General features: G+C 34.0%; 1 pseudogene; it reads left to right on the top strand.

Moving 5' to 3' along the window:
* Positions 1–11579: 11579 nt before the first annotated feature.
* LOC149547323 (uncharacterized) overlaps positions 11580–22115 on the top strand; it is a 71357-nt pseudogene continuing 60821 nt past the window's right edge.

Genomic DNA, 22115 nt, shown 5'->3' with positions numbered 1-22115 from the left:
ATATGCATTGAGTGGGTTGTCATAAAAAAGCTTCATAATAAAATTCATGTCTAGAATTAAAAGACCTTAAAGAACATTTATGCTTGTAACACAAATGGCCATTCAAAACTGAATATGATTACAATATGTGAAATAGCATTACAAGAACTTGTAATGCTCTTGTGAACATCATGTTAATCCTTGTAAGAATCCCTAAGATGCTTGTTATACTCAAAATTTTGTTGAAATTGAATTAATTTTTATCCTGTCGGTTAATTGGCTTAGGGTGATATATGCTTCTTGGATGGAATAATGAGTTCGTGATTAACTCTGTATTAAGATTCATAGCATCTTCTAGTTATTTGCAAAGGAAATTTATAAATTACTTGCTAATGTCATATGGCTTGCTTGAGAAAGATGTCCGTGTTCTTATTGATGGGTACTAATTACTATCCACATTTAGTTCTTCAATATCCTATTTGACAAGCTTTCCATAGACATTTCTTTGCCATACTATGTATTTTTGAAAACATATTTGAGTAGAAGGACTACAGTAGATACTACATGATGTTTAAAAAAATAAATTTATGGGTTAAAGACTATTATTTCCAAGGTATTATGTCATAGTATTTTAATTGTAATGATCTTAGACTAATGATATTCTTGAAGGTAACTTCGACATGCAACAAGAAAGACAACCTACAGCAAGGCTATATTGTGCCTACAACCAAAGCCATAAATGCTCACAACCAAAGCCACTAGTGCACATAGCCAAAGTCATGGATGCTTATAGCCAAAGTTACAAGTGTTCGCAGCCAAAGCCATGAGTATATGAAGTCGATGATCACAATTGTTTACAACTATTCACTAGAAACAACTTCTTTGCAGTTTTTGAGAAATACTAATAAAGCAAAAAAGAACATCTACTAGTTGGTAGACATAATGGCAACTCTCTAGCAATTGAATTTAATTTCATACATGCACATATCTAATTTAATGTCATACACAAACATATCTAATTTAACGTCATACATGAACAAACGTATAATATAAAATGATAACCAATAATGTCATATACATTAACAAACACATAATATATTATGATAACCAATAATGTCGTATATGAACAAACATATCATATATTAACCAATAATGTCATACATCAAATATGTCATACATCAAATATAGAATGTCATATGTACATCAAATGTGTATCGAATATGTCTCTCAGATGCCTATATACATACATGGGGAAGGAAACAAGTCTCTATATATATATATATATATGTATCAAATATCTCAACTACATCTTTTCCTTCCCACAAGGGGAAGAAAACAAGTCTCTCGACGTCCTCTGCCATCGTGTGGAGGGAGACAGTGGAGATGACGGGGCCCTCCTGACACGCTCACTTGACCTCTTGTTGAGGCTCTTCTCTAGGTCCAACTGATACAAAGAAAGTAGATATGAATCAATATTTATTATACATTGAAATCAAATATATGTACTTACAAAATCAATTATTTTCTTACCGCCAAAAAATAGTTACTCTGTAAGTCCACCTCAAATGCTCATGGACGATCGGGCGTGACAAGACCCTACAACAATTAAATAAATATAATCACTTATAAATAACATTAGAAATTTTGAGATTAAATATTATAAACAACAACTAAAACGAAGAAAATTCTTTCATACCTCCGTCAGTGGCTGTGAGCTAGCCACAGCTGCAGCCACTCCACTATCAACAGACTATCGCAGATGAGGAGGTGTGTTCGACATCATGAGCTGCATGTCATACAATACACGTTATATCTAACATGAAACATGGAATAAATATAATCAAATGAATTAAATTAACATGAAACAACTGTACCTGTGTGAAGCTCGTATGATGTCTCTGCTCTGCGTCTGTGGTAAAGGTTGAGGGTCCTGTGGAGAACTGATGCACATGCTTATTTTTTTGGTCAATCCTTAATATGATTACGTAATAAATATATGTATTAATTAAAATGATTAAATTGATACATACCTCAGAACTCATCGAAGGGACAAAAAAATGGGCTTGGAGGATCGCTGCTAGGCCCAGGAACACTTTGACCCTAAATTTTGAACAATGTCAATAAATCCTAATTAATTAATCATTCACTATATGTATGAAATGTGATCAAATTAGTAATTTACCTGTGTGTCAATGCCAAATGTCTCGTTTAGGAACTGATCGGTGACAAGCCCATCATCTGCACCATCTCTGACATGAGTGCCAAATGTGCATAGGGATCCGCATGAAGTGCACATGTGACCACGACGTATAGAAGACTCCCCCTCAACTAATGAGCTCATGGAATGGATGAGGGTCTAAGTCAAAGCATTAATGGTCCCTAGAGTGCTGGCCTCTACATGTTCCTTCACAACTAAAGGAATAATCACATGCTCACGCTGTGGATGGACCACGGGTGCCCTAACTACATTAGGGTCATGACGTGCTCCGAGCCTCTCAAATGATGAACCCCACCTCTACCTTGGGAGTCTAACATATCAAAATAATTGGGGATCTCCCCAAGGACAAACTCACAATATAATTTTTTCAAAAAATACATGGGGACCTCGTGATTGTTGCAAGGAGGGGCATCAAAAACCATCCACCATCTATCCCAAAAATTATTTCTAATAGCATCATGTATGCACCAATGGATGGGGAATCGTTTAGTACCCTCTCTAACAGTATTTTTCTCACCAGGTTTTCTAAATAATGCACATATAGTACCTTTTGGTATTTCCTTTTTTCTAACATCTTCATATGACAATTTATTTGCATAAAATCTTTTTTGTTCATCCCTCTTAGCCCACCAAATATCTAACTGACCACTAACTGAGGCTATTTGAGTGTTAATGGATTCAAGGGATGATGCCAATTGAGCCCTCATTGGATTGGTTTGTCCGGATTCTTTCAACCGAGCAATGATTCCTTCTAATTGAGTTTTGCCTCTCTCTATTTCATTTCTTATATTTTCTTATGTGCCTGGTGGAGGTCTTGCAATTTGGTTCGGGTTGTGGAATTTGTTCTTCTTCTTGAGGAGGGTTTTGGTTTTGGGGTTCTTGAGGGTTTTGATGTTCTTGTGGATTTTTTGGTTGATTATGAACATTTCCTGATAAAAAATCAATTGAAATTCAAATAAATAAACAAATCTAAATGAAATTTGTAAAAACCCTACAAAAGAATATAAAAAACTTACAAAACAATATGAAAAATATATCAAACAATGCAAAGTTAGGTTTATATCACTTACGACATCATCGTGGGTGCGCTTGTGGTCTTGTATTTCATCGATGAGGAGGCATTTTGGCAAATGGTGGTGCAAATGTTGAGTCTTCAACTCGCGTACGCGCTGCTCGCTGTAGGAGTAGAAGAAAATGCTGACGAAAATGATGGGTTGCGGGTTTGCAGCCCATCATATATACTTTTTATTTTTTAAAAAGCGCGTACGCGCTATGGCTTGGGTTGCCCAAGCCATAGCACGTGCGCGCTTTTTAAAATAGGAAAATAAAATTTCCTTGTCATCTTTTTGGCACCACAACTCGGTGCATATGCCCTTGTATTCATCTCCTTTCTTTTTCTTATATTTGCAGTTAGGCTCTAATACCATGTTGAGTAACATGGATCATTTTTCCCAAATGTACTAACATTGCCAATGTGATTGATGATTTTCCAAATGTAGATTTGAAGACTCATAAATATGAGAGGAGGAAGAGACATACTTCCATAGTTAATCATCATCGGTTAATAAATAACCATATGTATAACTCATCTTTAAGCATATATGTAATATATTATTATATAATAATATATAATGTCTAATATATATAATATATACTATATTACATATATATAATATGTCTAAAAGTTATTTATCTTAAAGATAATTTACCATCAACAAGGTATCTCATGATAAAATGAATCTGATAGAAGTTACAACCTCAACAACAAAGTCATGTCCCTATAGAGACGTGGACATAACTAATCACTGTCGGTGTATAAGAAATACAATTAGTTTATTTCTCAATCGACAATCATGTGGTGGTAAAACAATTGCATTCAAGAACCCGAAAACATAATAGTCTCTTCTGATTATAAGAGCCTGATTAGTTAAGTCTTCTGATTTATATGAACATTGTTTTCTATATATATATATAAATGTTCATATAAATCATGAATACAAATACTCAATGCAATGAGTATATCACTTCGACTGATGTTATACTTCAACAGCTGAAATAACAGTATTCCTTCTATGGTCTTTAAAGTACTTAACATTGATTCCCTTTATTTTAAGTGGGTCACCCCATGTTTCAGCACAATCTCCAATAGATCAGACCTATCTCAGGTGCTTCTTTACCTCTTAAAACAATGTTCGCCCCCTCTATAAATCGCAAGGTCTCCAGCGTATCAGATTTGACCTCAAACTAGAGTGCATACTTGGCAGATTGGTGGTGGAGGTTATTTATTTACTTGTATTTTTACACAGACAATGATCGTGCAAGTAGTGACTAGGGATCATCAAGATGGATACTTGCTCTGATTCCACCCAGGCTAACACTTAGCGATGTTCTCATACATGTATTCATCGCGGTGAGGGGGATCTATTTAAAACCAACAATAGGATTGAACTGTATTCATCCTTGATATTCAGTTGTTTCTCATTTCATTCATCGTTGGCTTGTACCTCTCCATACATTCATCTCATTCCTTAGCTAGAAAACAAGGATAAGAATTGAGGCTCTTTGATTTTTTTGTAAATAAATATGAGTCGAATGCCCAACTCCCTTTTTGGCTCAGGTTTCCTGTTGGTAAAGAACTCGTAACATATAATATCATCTGGAAGAATTTAGATAACATTCTACAGGAAAAAGCCATTGTAGACTTACATCCATATTCGGAAAGCATTCATATTCTAGAATTAAAACATTGACTTCTTCATAATTGGCCCGTACTTTTGAAACATACACCCCCTCCATACAAGGCACCGACCAACGGTAAACTAGATATTGCTATAAACAATAAAAATTGAGAGGAGCCTCATTCAAAGATGTTGCCCAAAGTCAAGTGACATTATATTTTCTTTGCCTAATTTTTTTCTGGTTCACTCCTTTCCCACTCAAACCTTGCAGATAAAAAAGAGAAACACCTTTACATAATAATGCCTTCATATAGATGTGTTGGCACACTAGCCCATTCCTTCAAATCAACACCTCTGTAGGGTATACGAATGACCCCTAAATTTAATATCTGTCTACATATTTATCTAGAATAAGTGTATGAAATCCCAAAATTTATCTTAATAGTCTTTCCATTTTGACATTGTCACAACCCACTCCTTCACATACCGAATAAATCGGTATTGGGACTGCTGCCTAGACAAAAACAAATAAATTAATTGCTTGAATTAGAATCAAACAATTACTAATTTGTTAAAAGTTTGTTTTTAAGAAAATAACTTCCAAATCGTTATAGTTTGCACGTATTCACATTTATTAAGGCAACGACAGATGATGGAGGAGGGGGGATATCAGCAACAGTGTAGTTTTAGTTTTAGTGATAGGGCAAGACCCATCAGGCTTAGGAAACCAGAACGATGCCCACTATCATTGATGACGACTTACATATGAATCTAACACTTTTTTTTGGGAAATAACTGGAAGATTATAGCTCGTAATCTTTGGCTACATGCGCCTCAATGGCATTTGTGAACTGTTGTGTAATGGTCAATGCATACAATGAATTTATAAGGCTCTCCAATCTAGGCACTCACTCAACAAATTTAGTCACCCATATCTAAGTGAAAGGTTCAGACTAATTCCAAAGTTACCTAGTGTTGGACGTCATTTCCAGATGGTGTTGTGTACCAAATTATGCATTCTTCATTGTGTTATATTCTAAATCATGCATTTATGTGACTTCAACTGTCAAACCATGATTTCCACACTTAATCAATGGCTTCGCACTTTCCATTTCACTTACAAGCCATAGGGTAAAGACGCTTGCATCTTGTTTATATGAAGCATAGAGCAGTGACAAGGTCTGTTGTAAATAGTAATATTAGGTATAGTTGGATTTGTTACCTACTCCATACTTTAATTGCATGCTAACCTCTAAATTGACTGGTTGAGTTACAAGTACAATGTTGCATATGCATTAACATAATCTGAATTAGTTTTTATCTTCCAGCATTCATGGTATAAAATGTACTCGCTGTAGGTCTTTTTGTTGATCTACTACTTCCATTTCAACATTCATAATGTTACTGCTACTATCATTCCAGCATTTTGGGAGTGTAACAAATTATTTTAGGGTGTTTGTAGTTTGATTATTTTCAATCCAGTGATCAAGGTGTTTGATTGTACCATAGAGGAAATGAATGGCTACTTTGGCTATTGATGTAAAAGTATAAAGCATTACGAGTACTAGGCTGAGACCCTATCACTCAGTTTAAGGGATGAAACTGATTAGTGAGGCTATTAGTACAATAATGCATAGGAATCATTACAATCTGAGTTAAATCTGTATTCTTGAAGTAAGTCTGTGGCTGGGTGTAATGTAGCAATAATGGGAAGGATAAAATGTATACTACATTTTTAGTTTCTTCTATCCACTAGTACTATAGAATGGGTACATGTTTTTGTAAGTGCTTTGCCAAGCCACTTGTTTATTACATTTCATTATGTTGTCTAGGTAACGCATATGTGTGTGACTATGCTTATATGGATTTTACTACATATGTATATTGGCCTAACTATGTGATTTTGTGAGTGTTTGTGTAGTATAAAAGTTAGAATATGATTTCTTGATACTACATGATTCCATTACTTTTCTCTTAGTTTTTCTTGTTTAGTCTTCCTTATTGTCGGGCTGGGTATCTTTCATGTTAGGAAAGATTCCGGGGAAGCTTAACAACTTTGTGGTAGGGTGGTAAAACACTCCTACAATATTCTCGCCTTGTGTTCTTAGACAGGTTCTAGAGCTTCTGTCAAAATGTCAACATAAATGGTACATCTCGATATTCTGGCAATGAAATTATGGTTTCTTTTAGATTTGAGCATATATACATACATACATACATATATAGATATCATTTTTGTTAAAGTTAATAATAGTTAATCAACTAAAGTTGACTAGTCAATATTCAAAAGATTTTGATTCTCATCAAATTTTTTGCATTTTATGAAGATTGTTGATGTGGCATTGGTTTTGCAGGGGCAGTTATTAGAGACATCCTCAAATAAATTGATTTTTTTTTTTATCCTTGAAAACATTTAGGAACACATTACAATCATACTCAAATTGTACCAAGTGATTCCAACTATGTTTTTTATGTATTTAATCATCTATGTTAGAATTCCATAAAAGGCATTTTGTTTGCATTATGGAAGTACTTCTTGATATCTTGCATGGTCTTTATCATCCCTTATTATGCATTTTGATTTTGATGACCCATTGTGACAAGCTAAGTCAAGCCCCAAGATGAGTTTCACTATTTAAAAAAAAAAATCAATCAATTTGACTGTCCAACTAATCTAAATAATATCCTTGCACTTATTATAAAAAGGGAGATCATTGGTTTAACATTAGAACTCAATTTCAACCCTTTCCATAAGCTATCAACTCTACATCAGGAGGCCTCAAAATAAGCCTTCAAATTTGATAAGATCATCTAACCTAGGGTAGATACTTGACACACTCACTCTCTAGCCCACATACTCTCTCCCTGTCAAATTTTTTCTCATGAATTTTGTTTGAATATAAATATATTAGCCATTGAAGTTGCCCCTCTAAAAAAATCCTACAAACAACTTGTTAGAAATAAGAATTGCATTTGGTTTTGACTTAAAAACAAATACTCAAACAACAAATTGGGAACTTGCAGCTTAGGGCATTTGTAAACTTCTATGTGGAGAATATGAGGATATAATTTGGGCTCATGACAATAATCTAGGCTTGCAAAGTTGGCTGGTGGGAATTGCATAATTGGGCATGCTGATGAATAATAGATTTTTGCATATGCAAGAAGCTTAGGAAAATGTGCAAATGAAATCTTCAAGGCATGAAAACTGACATACATTGAGTATTTTCACTATAGAACATAGTGGTATGATTATATTAAGCTCACATATCACATATTAAAAGTTATAACATCTTGAATAGGCCCTCCAGTCAATCTGTGAACATGAATACCAACAAAAGCTTAGAAATCACAAACGGAATCACGTTTGCAAACTAATCAAACAAATTCATCACAAGCTCAAATTTGGAACATTACATGTCTTTGAACTATGGAATGTAGCATAAAAACAATTTATTCATTTAGGTTAATTGGGTAAAAGATATAATTAGTCAAACAAGACTGTTGGCTATCTATCATAAAAGATAATTGTGCAATTCTAATTTTTTGCAAATAGAATAAGCTTAGAAAACTTATCAAACAGATTCATCACAGCTTCAAATTAAAAACATAGGATGTAATTTATGAGTACAACAAAATAGTGTGACCATTTATTCAAAATACTCAACAGGTCACAAAATATTTAGTGTCAAACAGGGCTTCTCAAATTTATGCAACAAGTGGAAATCTATTACTAACAATGAACAACCAACTTTGGGAAACTCAAAACCCTATCAAAACTTATTGAAACAACTTGAAATATGAAACATAGATTCCATGATATGCATACTAGACATTCCTAAAGTAGTTAGTCATGACACTAAACTAGATGTAATATATTTAAATGAAAACTAGCCCTTTGAACACTGTTTGTCACTTAGGCAATTTTGCAAATTATGACAAGTGCTCAAATGACACCTCACTGAATGATTCAAAACTTCCAAGCAATGACTTGAAGTGTATAAATGCTACATGAAACCCAATAAGCTCTTGAGACATATGATTTGGTTCTAAACATCATCTTGACACATAGACATAAAAAGGCATTTATAGGGGCTCATTTTGCAAAGTTCTTAATGTTGGAATTGTTTAGAATAATTGTGGGGGGGAGGGTGAATCAGTTATTCAAGGTCCATATAAATAAAAATTTTCACAGCTTAGTGAACCCATAAAACATTTATCATCATGCACACATCCATAAGATTTATGTAATCACTTAAAACTTGTAGGTTACTGTCAAATCAATTTGCAAAAATGTGAACATAAAACATAATCAATTTAGCAAGATATTTGACACAATGATTTATGTGAAAACCCGATTTGAAAAAAACCACCAGTAACATGCTACTCTTTTTCACTCTTCTGAAGTGATGTCTTATGAAAGGCCAATCTTGTTAAAGGTTACGATACACACTGTTAAATGTGACCTGGTTAAAGAATTCCAATCACCCTACTAGGAGTGAGCCTTGTTAGAGAACTTTAGACCATTCACTTGGAATGTCACCCAGTTAAAGGATTTACAAATGAATGTTAGGTCAACCTTAATCCAAAGGATTTACCCTAAATTGATACAATTATTAGAGAGCAACAGTAAGGCTTTGATTTGATAACAACTTACAACTCCATTTGCAGATTACATATCTCTATTTTAGTCCTCCATTTTTCTTGGCTTCACACATTTCAACTCTGATAGCTTATTCACGCTTCAAGCATTCATACACTTAAGCCTTCTTGCTTAACATGCCAATGCAAATTCTTCACTTAGGTCACTTGATGAAGCAATACCCTTGACTCCTTGTCTTCCTTAGGTTCTTGCGCATAACAACCTTGCTTCTAACCAGCCATCCCTATAAATAGAGAATTAAGATATTTTGTCATTCATTCTCCACCGTCCAATTTAGGGTTAGGATGGATTAGGTAGGATTCAATAAATCTAATGCGTGAGAATCGAATTTGGATTTTGGTGGATCTATGCTTTTCATGGTTAGGGATGTGTTGGAGACACATTAAGGAACCTTTCCTCATGATTGCATAGAGATTAGATGGATTGAGTTGAAATTTGAGATGTTTGAACCTTGCTGTTGAAACTGTGTTTTATCTGGTTTTTGAGTGCCTATTGTAGAGTGTATAACTAATTATCCTTAATGAATGATAGGTTGTGCACTTCAAGGATTGAAGAGGGCCTAGATTACTTCCTTGTATCAAGAGTGAAAATCCTAATTCATTATAGGTTGGGAGATATGGCAATTCTCTTGGAGTATCAATTTTTGGTAGTTTCACGCAACAGTCTGCTATGTGTGAATTTCAGGATGGATGCACACTTTTACTTGGGGAATTGACCTTTTCACATTAAGAGATTGTAGAGGACCTATATTTCTACCTACAGTTCAAAGAACAAGTTCTAATTCAATCGAAGCTAGGAGATATCGTGATTGTACTCGGATATCGATTCCTGGACATTTAATTGCTGTTGTAGGCCAACTTGTGGCATTTAATTTATGTATTTGTATTTAATTTGTGTTCTAGGCTGACTTATGGCTTAGACTGGTATAAGTAGGGGTTGTGGGAAGTCTTTTGTAAGGATTGATCCATCATGGAGAAGGAGGTGGTAAAAGAGTGAATTTGGAGAAGAGCTAGTAGTTGCAGCTTGGAAAACAAGGAGATTGCTTGGTGGGCTTGCGAGCACAAGTTGAGATCTTTCTTGGGGGTTTCTACTAGAGTGTGGATCTGGACTAGCTAGGGTTTGATTTAAATCTTGAGGGATCTTGTAGAACTATTACTTTCTTTGTATTTGGCCATAACCAGGAAGGCCTTATAGCTCGACACATTGCATGTAATCAGTTATATTTTGAATTATTGTAATTTGCTATCATATCTTGCACTATTGTTTCTTGCTGTTGTGTTTCCACTACGTGGTTATATTGCTGGGGCTATGACATCTCCTCTAGGGATACTCCTACATTGCATTGCGTTAGGTGGTAGCAAAGTGAAAGGTTGTTCCTAATTGTGTAGACAGATCACTGAAGCTAAGACAGTTTGCACCAGGACTTGGTTGGAGAAGTACATCTAATTTGATCTTGATCTAGTGGTGTAGTATTCTTTCTAGAGTCCTTGATCTCTTGGTTGTGAGGTGGAAGATCATGGTTCTAACTTGTAATTGCAGAGGGCTTACAAATGGACTAATGGATATGAAGATGGAAGACTGATCTTGTTGAGGCATATCATAGAGAGTTTTTGGATTACAAATCTGTGGTCCTATACTTGTAATTTGGCTCCTAATTGTTTATGCAAGGTGGCAGGTTGCGATCTAACTTGCAAAAAATTTGAGATTGTCACAAGGAGCATGAGAAGGATTTGTTGTAGATGGTTTATGAAGATCTTGGGAGATGGCTCCAAGAGGACTGGACCCTGAGATGATTGCAAATATCTATGATGAGGTGGAGAGGAATTTTTCTAAGATGTCTGCTTAGTTTAAAGCTAGTTTGGCTAATCAAACTAAGAAGGTGGTTGCTCTGTTTGAAACTAGTTCGAATGATCAAGATAAGGACAGGATGAGGAAGGAATTTTGTAGATGTTTGTGGAGCTGGAGTCTATTAATCTTGAAGAGAGTTGTTTGGTTGGTTAAGAGACTTGTTCATGAGAGAAGATGGCATGACAAGGTTAAGATGGAAGATGTTGGTTTGGTTGATCAAATTATGAAACTTGATATAGAACTTGTAGAGTATTTGGAGGTTGTTTCTGAAGATATTCCTAACCTTGTTGATGTTGGGACAGAGATTGGTTTTAATGATCTGTTAGTTGGATCTGATATGGAAATTGCAGGGCACTTGGTCATGGATGATCCAATTGTTGTTGGTGATGAGTCATGTATTGTAGAGCATCTTGTTGTGAGAAATGAGGTTGTTGGTGTTGAGAGTTTGGAATATGTTGATGGAGATCTACATATTGCTATTGATATGGAGTTTGTTGCTGCTGGTGTGGATTTACTAGTTGCTAATGTGGATGAGGGTTTGCTAATGAAGCCTTATGTTCAGTTTGTTCTTGGGTGTGATCGTCCTGATTCTGTTGTTGATATGTATTTGATTCTGATGTTTTAGTGGATGAAGCATAGATGGTGGAATTTTAGATTTTTTCTTTTGACTTTGATGAAGTGGAAGCCTTTGGTAAAGATGACATTGGTTGTAGATCTTTCTTTGGGCATCAAAGTATGGGACATACTTTTCTATTTACCTGGGGAGTCTGATGTAGGAGCATCAAGTTTGGATTTTGGTGGATCTATTCTTTTCATGGTTAGGTATGTGTTTGAGACACATTAGGGAACCTTTCCTCATGATTTCATAGAGATTGGATGAATTGAGTTGAAGTTTGAGCTGTTTGAACCTTGCTGCTGAAACTATGTTTTATCTATTTTTGAGTGCCTGTTGCAGAGTGTATAACTAATTATCCTTAGTGAATAAGAGGCTGAGAAATTCAAGGATTGAATAGGGCCTATATTAATTCCTTATATCAAGATTACAAGTCCTAATTCATTATAGGTTGGGAGATATGGAAATTCTCTTAGAGTATCAATTTCTGGTAGTTTCGTGCGACAATCTATTGTGTTTGAATTTTAGGATGGATGTGCACTTTTCCTAGGGGAATAAGCCTTTGAAAATTTAAGGGGTTGTAGAGGACCTAGATTTATAACTATGGTTCAAAGCATGGGTTCTAATTCAATTGGAGCTAGGAGATATCACAATTTTATTCAGATATCAATTTCTAGACATTTAATTGCTATTGCAGGCCGACTTGTGGCATTTAATTTATGTATTTGTATTTAATTTGTGTTTTGGTCCAACTTATGGATTATATTGGTATAAATAGGGGTTGTGAGGAAGCCTTTTGTAAGGGTTGATCCATCATGGAGAAGGAGGTGGTAAAGGAGCGAATTTGGAGAAGAGCTAGTAGCTACGACTTGGAAAAAAGGAGATTGCTTGGTGGGCTTGTGAGCACAAGTTGAGATCTTCCTTGGGGGTTTCTACCAGAGTGTAGATCTAGACTAGATAGGGTTTGATTAGGATCTTGAGGGATCTTGCAGAACTATTAATTGCTTTGTATTTGGCTATAATCGTGAAGGCCTTATAGTACGACACATTGCACATAATCAATTATATTCTATGAATGAATTATTGTAATTTGATATTAGATCTTGCATTATTGTTTCTTGTTGTTGTGTTTTTGCTACATGGTTATATTGCTAGGGGCTAGGACATCTCCTCTAGGGATACTCCTACCTTGCGTTGCATCATAATCTGCCCCTCATTCCATATCACTACTAGCTCATCAATCTTATCTTCCACCTAGTTCACACAATCCAAGAAAATAAACTTGTCAGCTCAAATCCATCCAATTCATGATCTTTCTAATAATGTTGTCACTTGACATTAACTTGTTTCTAATGCTTGACACATACTGCATTGCTCGACATCCTCTGAAAAATCACTCAGCACAAACTAAAGTTTATTGGTGCTTGACATCAACTAAACTTTACTTGACATCCATTATTTTTCTTGGCATACAATAAAATCAACTTTTACTTAGCTCTAATTGATTTTCTACTCGACTTTCACTAACTTTGCTAGGCACTTACTATCCATTCTATCAAGCTTGGCAGACCAACTTTGTTTGACTTGTTCTACTGAACTTGCTTAGTGTAACCAGCCTTTGTAACCTTAAGTAGATTATCAATGCACTATGATATCACTATCTTAGCTAATTCTTGTACTCCTCTTTTATATCATAACTCAACCTTCCCTCTAGGTGCTTTTTGTTACATCTTGTTGATCAAATCCTCTTCATCAATCAAACAAGTGATAGTACTTAAACCATATAAGCAACTGTCTTAACAGTAGAAAGCATGTTTGACATTAGTGACAAAACAATGGTTGAAACAAATTTATCATATTTGAATCAATCTATTTTCAACAATCTCCCTCTTTCAACAATGATGGCAAACCAAACTGATCAACCAAATTGTCTAGTTAAAATAGTAAGACCAACAAAATACCAAAAATAAAATAATCTCTTGTATTGAAATCTCTCCCTTTATCAGCAACTTTCATCTTCTGAATAGTTTACAAAATTCTTTTGTGTCATCCTCATAACTCCCTCTAAATTACTTCTCATATCTCCCTTCTACAGTTATCTCCCTCTTACTAGATAGATGTTATCTATAGATACACTTTCTTTCTCAGCAGTCAACATTTCTCCCTCATACTTGTGCGCTAGGATTTCTCCCTCTTGTTCAATCTCCAATCTGTTGAATTTTCCCTAATCAGTAACTATCTCCCTCATTGACAACAATGCGAAAGACTTGTCATCTTAATATGTAGATATGAACTTCTTTTGTGTCTCCTATGTCACCTTGCTTTTGACTCATTTGAAATTTCAGTTCTTTGATTACTTTAGGCAGCTCCTTAAGTAAGATTCGCTGTAATAATTTGTAACATATATGTTTGATGTAGGACACTCCTGTTGTTACTTAGATGACCTTTGATAGGGGTACCACCCCTAGTTTATCTCTTAGATACTCATGAGCATCCTTAGGTAATGCTTTTGTGAAGATATCAACAATTTGTTGTTTTGTGTTAACATATTCCATCTTCACCTATTTATCTTGAACTAATTCTCTCAAGTAATGATACTTGATAGCAATGTGCTTAGTCATTGTGTGCATCACAAGATTCTTTGATATATTTATAACACTTGTATTATCACAATAAAGTGTCACTGGTTCACTAATCTCTTCCTGCATACCTTTGAGTAGCTATTTGAGCCATACAATGTTTGTACCATTTACAACAACAACAACATATTCAACTTCAACAGTAGATTGTGAAGTGCAATTTTGTTTCTTGCTAGTCCATGTAACCAACCTATTGCCTAAGAAAAATGCTCCTCTATTGGTGCTCTTTCTGTTGTCAATGTTTCCAGCCCAATCAACATCAGTATAGGCTCTCAAATTCAAATTTCTTATTTTTATTGTAGTATAAACCATATTCCTCTGTTCTTTTTAGATATCTCATTATTCTCTTTACAACCATTAAATGATTCTCCCTGGGTTTAGTACAGAATCTTGCAACTATCCGTATAGATAATGCAATATCAAGTCTACTATGTACTACATATTGTAATTTTTCAATCATAGACCTGTACAATATTTGATTCAACTTAGCTGAATCATCATTCTTTGATAATTTATGGCTTGTCACCATAGGTATACTTACTGGTTCATAATCCTCCAATCCAAAAGTTTTTAGTATCTCCTTGACATACTTTGACTGAGTGATATATATATATATACCATGTTTCATCTGATGTACTTGCAAACCCACAGAGAACTTGATCTCTCCAAACATAGACATTTCAAATTCTTGCTTCATTTCATTTGCAAAAGCCTTACATAAAGCATCTTGACCTCCAAATATGATATCATCAACAAAAATTTCAAACAACAAAATAGCTTGGCCTTTCTTTGTCTTCATGTATAGATTTTTGTTATCATCATGCCTTTCAAATCCAATCTTTACAAAATAATTATGAAGTCTCTCATACCATGCTCTTGGTGCTTGTTTCAAGCCATATAGAGCTTTGTATAGTTTACACACCATGTTCTTATTGTTAACATCAAAAAATCCTTCTGGCTATTTTGTGTAGACTTCTTCCTCTGATATACCATTCAAAAATATAGATTAAACATCCATTTGATAAACTTTGAAACCTTTGTATATAGAATAAGCAAGTAAAGTTCTCATTCTTTCTAATCTAACAACAGAAGAAAATGTTTCTTTATAGTCAATTCCTTCTTCTTATGCATACCCTTTGTAGACTAATTTTGTCTTGTTCCTTGTGACTTCACCATTTTCATTTAGTTTATTTTTGAATATCCACTTGGTGCCAATCACATTTTGTTCTTCTAGTCTAGGAACTAGAGTCCATGTCTTATTTTTCTCAATTTTTTTAATCTCTTCTTCCATGGCTTTACTTCAATCCACATCTTCTAAGAAATCTTTGACTAATTTAGGTATCATTTCTCAACTTATTTCTTTTCATTGGTCTAGCATCTTTATCTCCAATGATCTGTGCAATAGGATGATGTCTCTTGACATATTTGGACAATATTGGTTCAACTCTTGTTTCTTCATTTGGTCTACCTACTTTAGAGTCACTATGTACATCTCTTTTAGGTATTCCGAAATCTCTCTCATGTACACTAATTTTTGAATCAAAATATTCCTCAACTTCATTCTGTAACTTGGCATCTAAATTTAGTTCAGTTCCTAAGTGCAACTCGACGTTCATACTGTGTGATTCAATAGTCACTAAAACTTGCTATCGGTTTGTAGCTTGATCTGCAACATCTTCTTCAATAGACATACCTTCATAAAAGTATACAAATTATTTGTATTCTTCTAGCTCTTTCATAGGTTCAGTCTCATGTACTTATGTATATTCATCAAATTTCACATTTGCACTTTCCACAACTTTGTTAGTGTTAATATTTAAACACTTGTAAGCTTTACTTCTTGTGAAATACCCTAAGAATATACCTTCTTTACTTTTTGCATCGAATTTACCATTCTTGGAATCTTTCAGAATAAAGCATTTGTTTCCAAATACCTTAAAATATTTTATATTAAGTGAGTATCCATACCATAGTTCAAAAGGTGTTGAATGAGTACCTTTCTTGACTTGTACACAATTCAAGGTATAGATATCTATACTTATAGCTTCTGTCCAGTATTTCAATGCAACATTTTTCTCTATCATGAGTGTCTTGGCATAGTCCATTACATACCCATTCCTCCTTTCAAAAATTCCATTTTGTGGAGGGATCTTAGGAGCAAATTTCTGTCTTTTGATTCCTCTGTCATTGTAGAACATCTCAAACTCATTTGATGTAAATTCTCCTCCTCTGTCAGATCTCAAACATTTCAAGATTTTACTTGTTTCCTTCTAACCTCTTGCTAAGTACCACTTAAACATTTGGAAAGCATAAGATTTCTGTTTCAAAAACATAATTGTCATCATTTTAGAATAATTATCAACAAGCATCATAATGTACTTATCTCCTTTGTAGATTTGCACTTCAATTGATCCATGCAAGTCAGTATGAACAATCTCTAGTATTCCTTTAGAGGTATGAGTCTTGCTCTTAAAAATTGACTTTGTCATTTTTTCTAATTGACATTGTTTGCACATTATATTATCAGGCTTCTTCAACTTAGGCAAACCTCTAACTTTTCTCATATTACTGATACTGACCAAGTTATCAAAATTAACATGACATAGCCTTTTGTGCCATAGCCAAACATCATCAATTTTCCTCTATACCAAGATAGAATAGATTACTCCTAGTTTGATCACCCTTTTCAATTTTCCATCAGTATTATATATCTTAACAATCTTTTTTTCAAATTCAACCTTACATCCTAAATTATTCAATTATGACACACTCAACAGAATATAGTTAAGTCCTTCAACATAGTAAGCATCGTCACATAGAATATTTTCTGTGAGTTTGATAAAGCCTTTTCCTTTTATCAAACATGGTGCATCATCACTAAATCTTACACTATTTCCATCATAACAATTCAAAGTAATGAACTTACTTTTATCTCTAGTCATATCATGTGAGCATCCACTGTCAATGATCCATCTATCATTCTTGTTCATACAAGACACAAGTGCAATTGCTTCATCTTCATCAGATTTGTCCTTCATTGCAACATACACCACTTCATCATAATGCTCACCAAATTCATCTTTTGTTTCCTCTTCAGCAATGCAACAATACTTCTTTCCTTTGTCTTTATAATCTTTTCTGTCTTCATCTCTTTTACCTTTGTACTTGTCACCACCTCTGTAGTTTTTCTTCTCTGGACATCTAGCAACAATATGACCAACTTCATTGCACCTAAAACAAATGATAGGTAATTTAACTTTAAATTTGCCTTTACCTTTGTGAAATCTCCTTGTCAATAGTGCTTCAAGTTGTTCTACATCCTCCTCATCTGTGCCACTGTCATTGGACACATACTTTGTCTTTTTCTTCTTCTTCTCATCAAGCTCCTTCAATGATAGCTTAGATTTGAAAGCAAATTCAATATTTTCAAGTTTGTAATTGTTAAATTTAGATAGCTCAAAATTAGTGAGTCTACCTACTAGACCTTCAAGAGAGAGTATTCCTTGGTATACATCTTAGTTCTTGTGTTGCAGAAACTCTAATAACATATATAGGTAGTAGTGTTCTTAAAAATTTTCTCAGTATAATATCATCATCTATTGTACCAATATCTCCTCTTGTTGTATTAACAACATCTTTTATTCTTGAGCAATATTTTCACCTTCTTGCATTCTCATATCATCAAACTTACCTATTAGACTTTTAGCTTAGGCTCTTAGAACATTCTTGTCTCCTCCATAAATGGTGTTTAAAGCATCCCACATTTTCTTTTGCACTATCAAGACCTTTGATATTATCAAATTCAACATAGCTTAGGAAAAAAGCAATCTCCAACATTGCCTGGCTGTGTTCTTTCTTCTTTTTCATATCCTCGATAGTTAGAGCTCCAACAGGATCAACATGATCAATAGTAATATTAGATGTACATGATCTCAAGTCCTCCAAGGTGTAGCTTCATCAAACTTTTCCATGCAGGGAAGTTATCTCTATTAAGCTTGGGTACATTTCTTTTTGACATCTTGAAACTAGTCCTCTTAAGAAGATGGCTCTGATACCAATTGTTGGAATTATTTAGAATAACTGGGGGGGGGGGGGGGGTGTGGTGAATCAATTATTTAAGGTCCAAATGTATAAATAAAATTTTTCACATCTTAGTGAACCCATAAAACATTTATCATCATGCATGCATCCATAAGATTTATGTGATCACTAAAAACTTGTAGGTTACTATCAAATCAATTTGTAGAAATGTAAACATGAAACATAATAGATTCAACAACACATTTGACACAATGATTTATGTGGACTTTTTCACTCTTCTGAAGTGATGCCCTTTGAAAGGCCAACCTTGTTAAAGGTTACAATACACACTATTAAATGTGACCCTATTAAAGGATTTCAATCACCCTGTTAGGAGTGAGCCTTGTTAGAAGAATTTAGAACATTCACTCAGAATGTCACCCGATTAAAGGATTTACGAATGATTTTTAGGTCAACCTTAATCCAAAGGATTTAACCTAAAGTGATACAATTATTAGAGAATTAATAGTAAGGCTTTGATCTGAAAACAATTTACAACTCTATTTGTAGATTACAGATCTCTGTTTTAGTCCTCTATTTTGATTGGCTTTCACACATTTTAGCTTTGATAGCTTGTTCACCCTTTAAGAATTCATACCCTTAAGCCTTCTTACTTAACATGCCAATGCAAATTCTTCACTTAGGTCACTTGTTGAAGCAATACCCTTGACTCCTTATCTTCCTTAGGTTCTTGCACATGACAACCCTTTCTTTTGACCAACCATAGCTATAAATAGAGAATTAAGATCTTTTGTCGTTCATTCTCTATCATCCAATTTAAGGTTAGGAAGGATTAGGTAGGATTCAATGAATATACCCATAATTCCATATTACTTCTAGAAACTTCTCCTTCAATCCTCTTTGGATTCACCTTAAAATAGTTTACCATGGATTCTGTGTCACCAGCTCATCAATCTTATCTTCCACTTGGTGAATCACACAATCCAAGAAAACAAACTTGTCAACTCACATAAATCATATTCATGATCTTTCTAATAATGTCATCACTCAACATTAACTTGTTTTTGATGCTTAACACATACTCCATTGCTCGACATCCTCTAAAAAATCACTCAGAAAGAACGAAAGTGTACTGGTGCTCGACATCAACTAAACTTTACTCGGCATACACTAAAATGAACTTTTACTTGGCTCCAACTAATTTTCTACTCAGTTTGCACTAACTTTTCTTGGCACCTACTATCCATTCAGTCAAGCTTTTCATACAAACTTTGTTTGACTTGTTCTTCTGAACTTGCTTAGTGTAACCAACCTTTGTAACCTTAAGTAGATTATCAATACACTATGATATCACTATCTTAATTTATTCTTGTACTCTTCTTTTATATCATAACTCAACCTTCCCTTTAGGTGCTTTTGTTACATCTTTTTGATCAAATCCTCTTCATCAATCAAACAAGTGATAGTACTTAAATCATATAAGCACTTGTCTTACTAGTTAAAAGCACATTTGACATTAGTGGAAAAATAATGATTGAAATAAATTTTTCATACTTGTATCAATCTATTTTCAACACTTAATATGGTACTCAAAATCCTCTTGTAATTTTTAATCCCAACAGTAGCTTTTCCTAGTGATGCATGGCCCCTACGGGCATTGGAAGAATTTATATCTCTTAGAAGAAGTTGATCATTGCAACAAACTCTCTTGAACAACTTTTTATTGAAAGCAATAAATCTATGTCTAGTTGTACAAATAATAGACCTGGGCCATCAAAACTTCATAGACAAATCTGATTTTCATTTCTTTCTTCCCGAGGTAAGATAAAAGTGTTATTTCCATCAATATCATCAAATACATCAACACTTTCCATTAATCCATTAAGCAAAAAGAAAACAACCTCTTCATTTTCACTTTCATAGTGCATGGACCAACTAGAAATAGCCTCAAAATCTTGCTTACTATGAAAGAATGGATCAACATGCTCATGAATTTCAAAACCAATCTGAAACTCTTCTTCCTCATATGATTCATGCAAGCTACCCAGTTTAAAAGCAAAAGATTATTACTCAACTTCATGAATGAAAATAGACATACAATAAAACTTCTTGTGTAATTGACTGGCATGTGAATGAGCAAGCTAATTTTTAACCACAAATTTTGTTAGCCTCAAAATATGAAACCAATCCAAGGTTCCACAACATGTCTACACAATCCTCAAACAACTAATTAGGTATCACATGAAATCATTCACCATAAAGTTGACCTTCATCACAATCAACATTGTGTAACTCATTGGAAAACTCACAAAAGGTGTCATTAACATCTTTGTCACTACCAACATAAGAAGTTGTATAATCTTATATTTCACTAAAAATAGACATATCATCATCATTAAAATTAGAGTCATTCAGCCCATGTTCCTCTACATATTCTTTAAAAAGAGGATTTACAATACCATGAAGAGACCCTTTATAAACATTGTGGCAAAGGGTGGGTTGGTCAACATCAATGTCTTCATCATATAATGGGTTATAAAATATCTTGAAGCCATTTTAACATCACTGTCATGAATACTTTCAACACAAAAAGAAGAAATCTCAAAATCATCACTATATGAAGACACTATATTGACTTCATCAATCAAGCATGTGGAATCTAAATCAACATTACTTACATTGTCTTCTTTAAAATGATTACTGGGTGTTGATGTATTTTTACTTTAAATCAAAACATGTTGAAGGTCACAATCACTTGTTGTAGAAATGCATCACACAAGGGAAAAATTGAATTATACTTATTTGAAACTTTATCACATGTTGGACATGATTCATCCAATAATTTGATATCATGAATCTCATGTGTAACCTCATGGTATTCCTCTACACAATCAAGTGAATCATCCTTGTGAGTAATGCATTCATTTATCATTTCTTTATCCTCATATTGTGTAGATAATTCCTCTTCCAACATTTCAATTACAACCTAATTTGAAGAATGTAAGAATGGAAGTTTGTTTTTAGATTTAGAAGAAGAGCTCATACCTTCACTTGCATAAGAATAATCACTTTCACCACTTCTCTCTTCTTGAGATTTTCTCAAATGTGCTAGAACCAACCCTATACAATGAGAGAAAGAAAGAATAAGTAGAAGAATGAATATGGGTTGGATTTGATCTATAGCTACCACTTTTCATCTTTATTCTTCATCTAATGTTCTTGTAAATCTTCTCTTATCTCTCCTATTTCAACTGAAAATCAAATCTTCCTCATGTTGCACAACAAATTGAGAAATATCTCTTCAAATGATGAAAACCCTTTTCGGATGAATATTAAATCTGATACTAAAATCACTGGCAAAAGACCCTCCAAAATGTCACAACAAAAAAACAATAGTGTTATTATGTTCTCCTCCAAATTAGGTCCATACCCAGAT

Source organism: Cupressus sempervirens, chromosome 7, assembly GCF_028749045.1.
Source record: "Cupressus sempervirens isolate cs-2001-9-10 chromosome 7, ASM2874904v1, whole genome shotgun sequence".
Classification (NCBI taxonomy): domain Eukaryota; kingdom Viridiplantae; phylum Streptophyta; class Pinopsida; order Cupressales; family Cupressaceae; genus Cupressus; species Cupressus sempervirens.
This window is presented reverse-complemented; position numbering and strand designations above follow the sequence as displayed.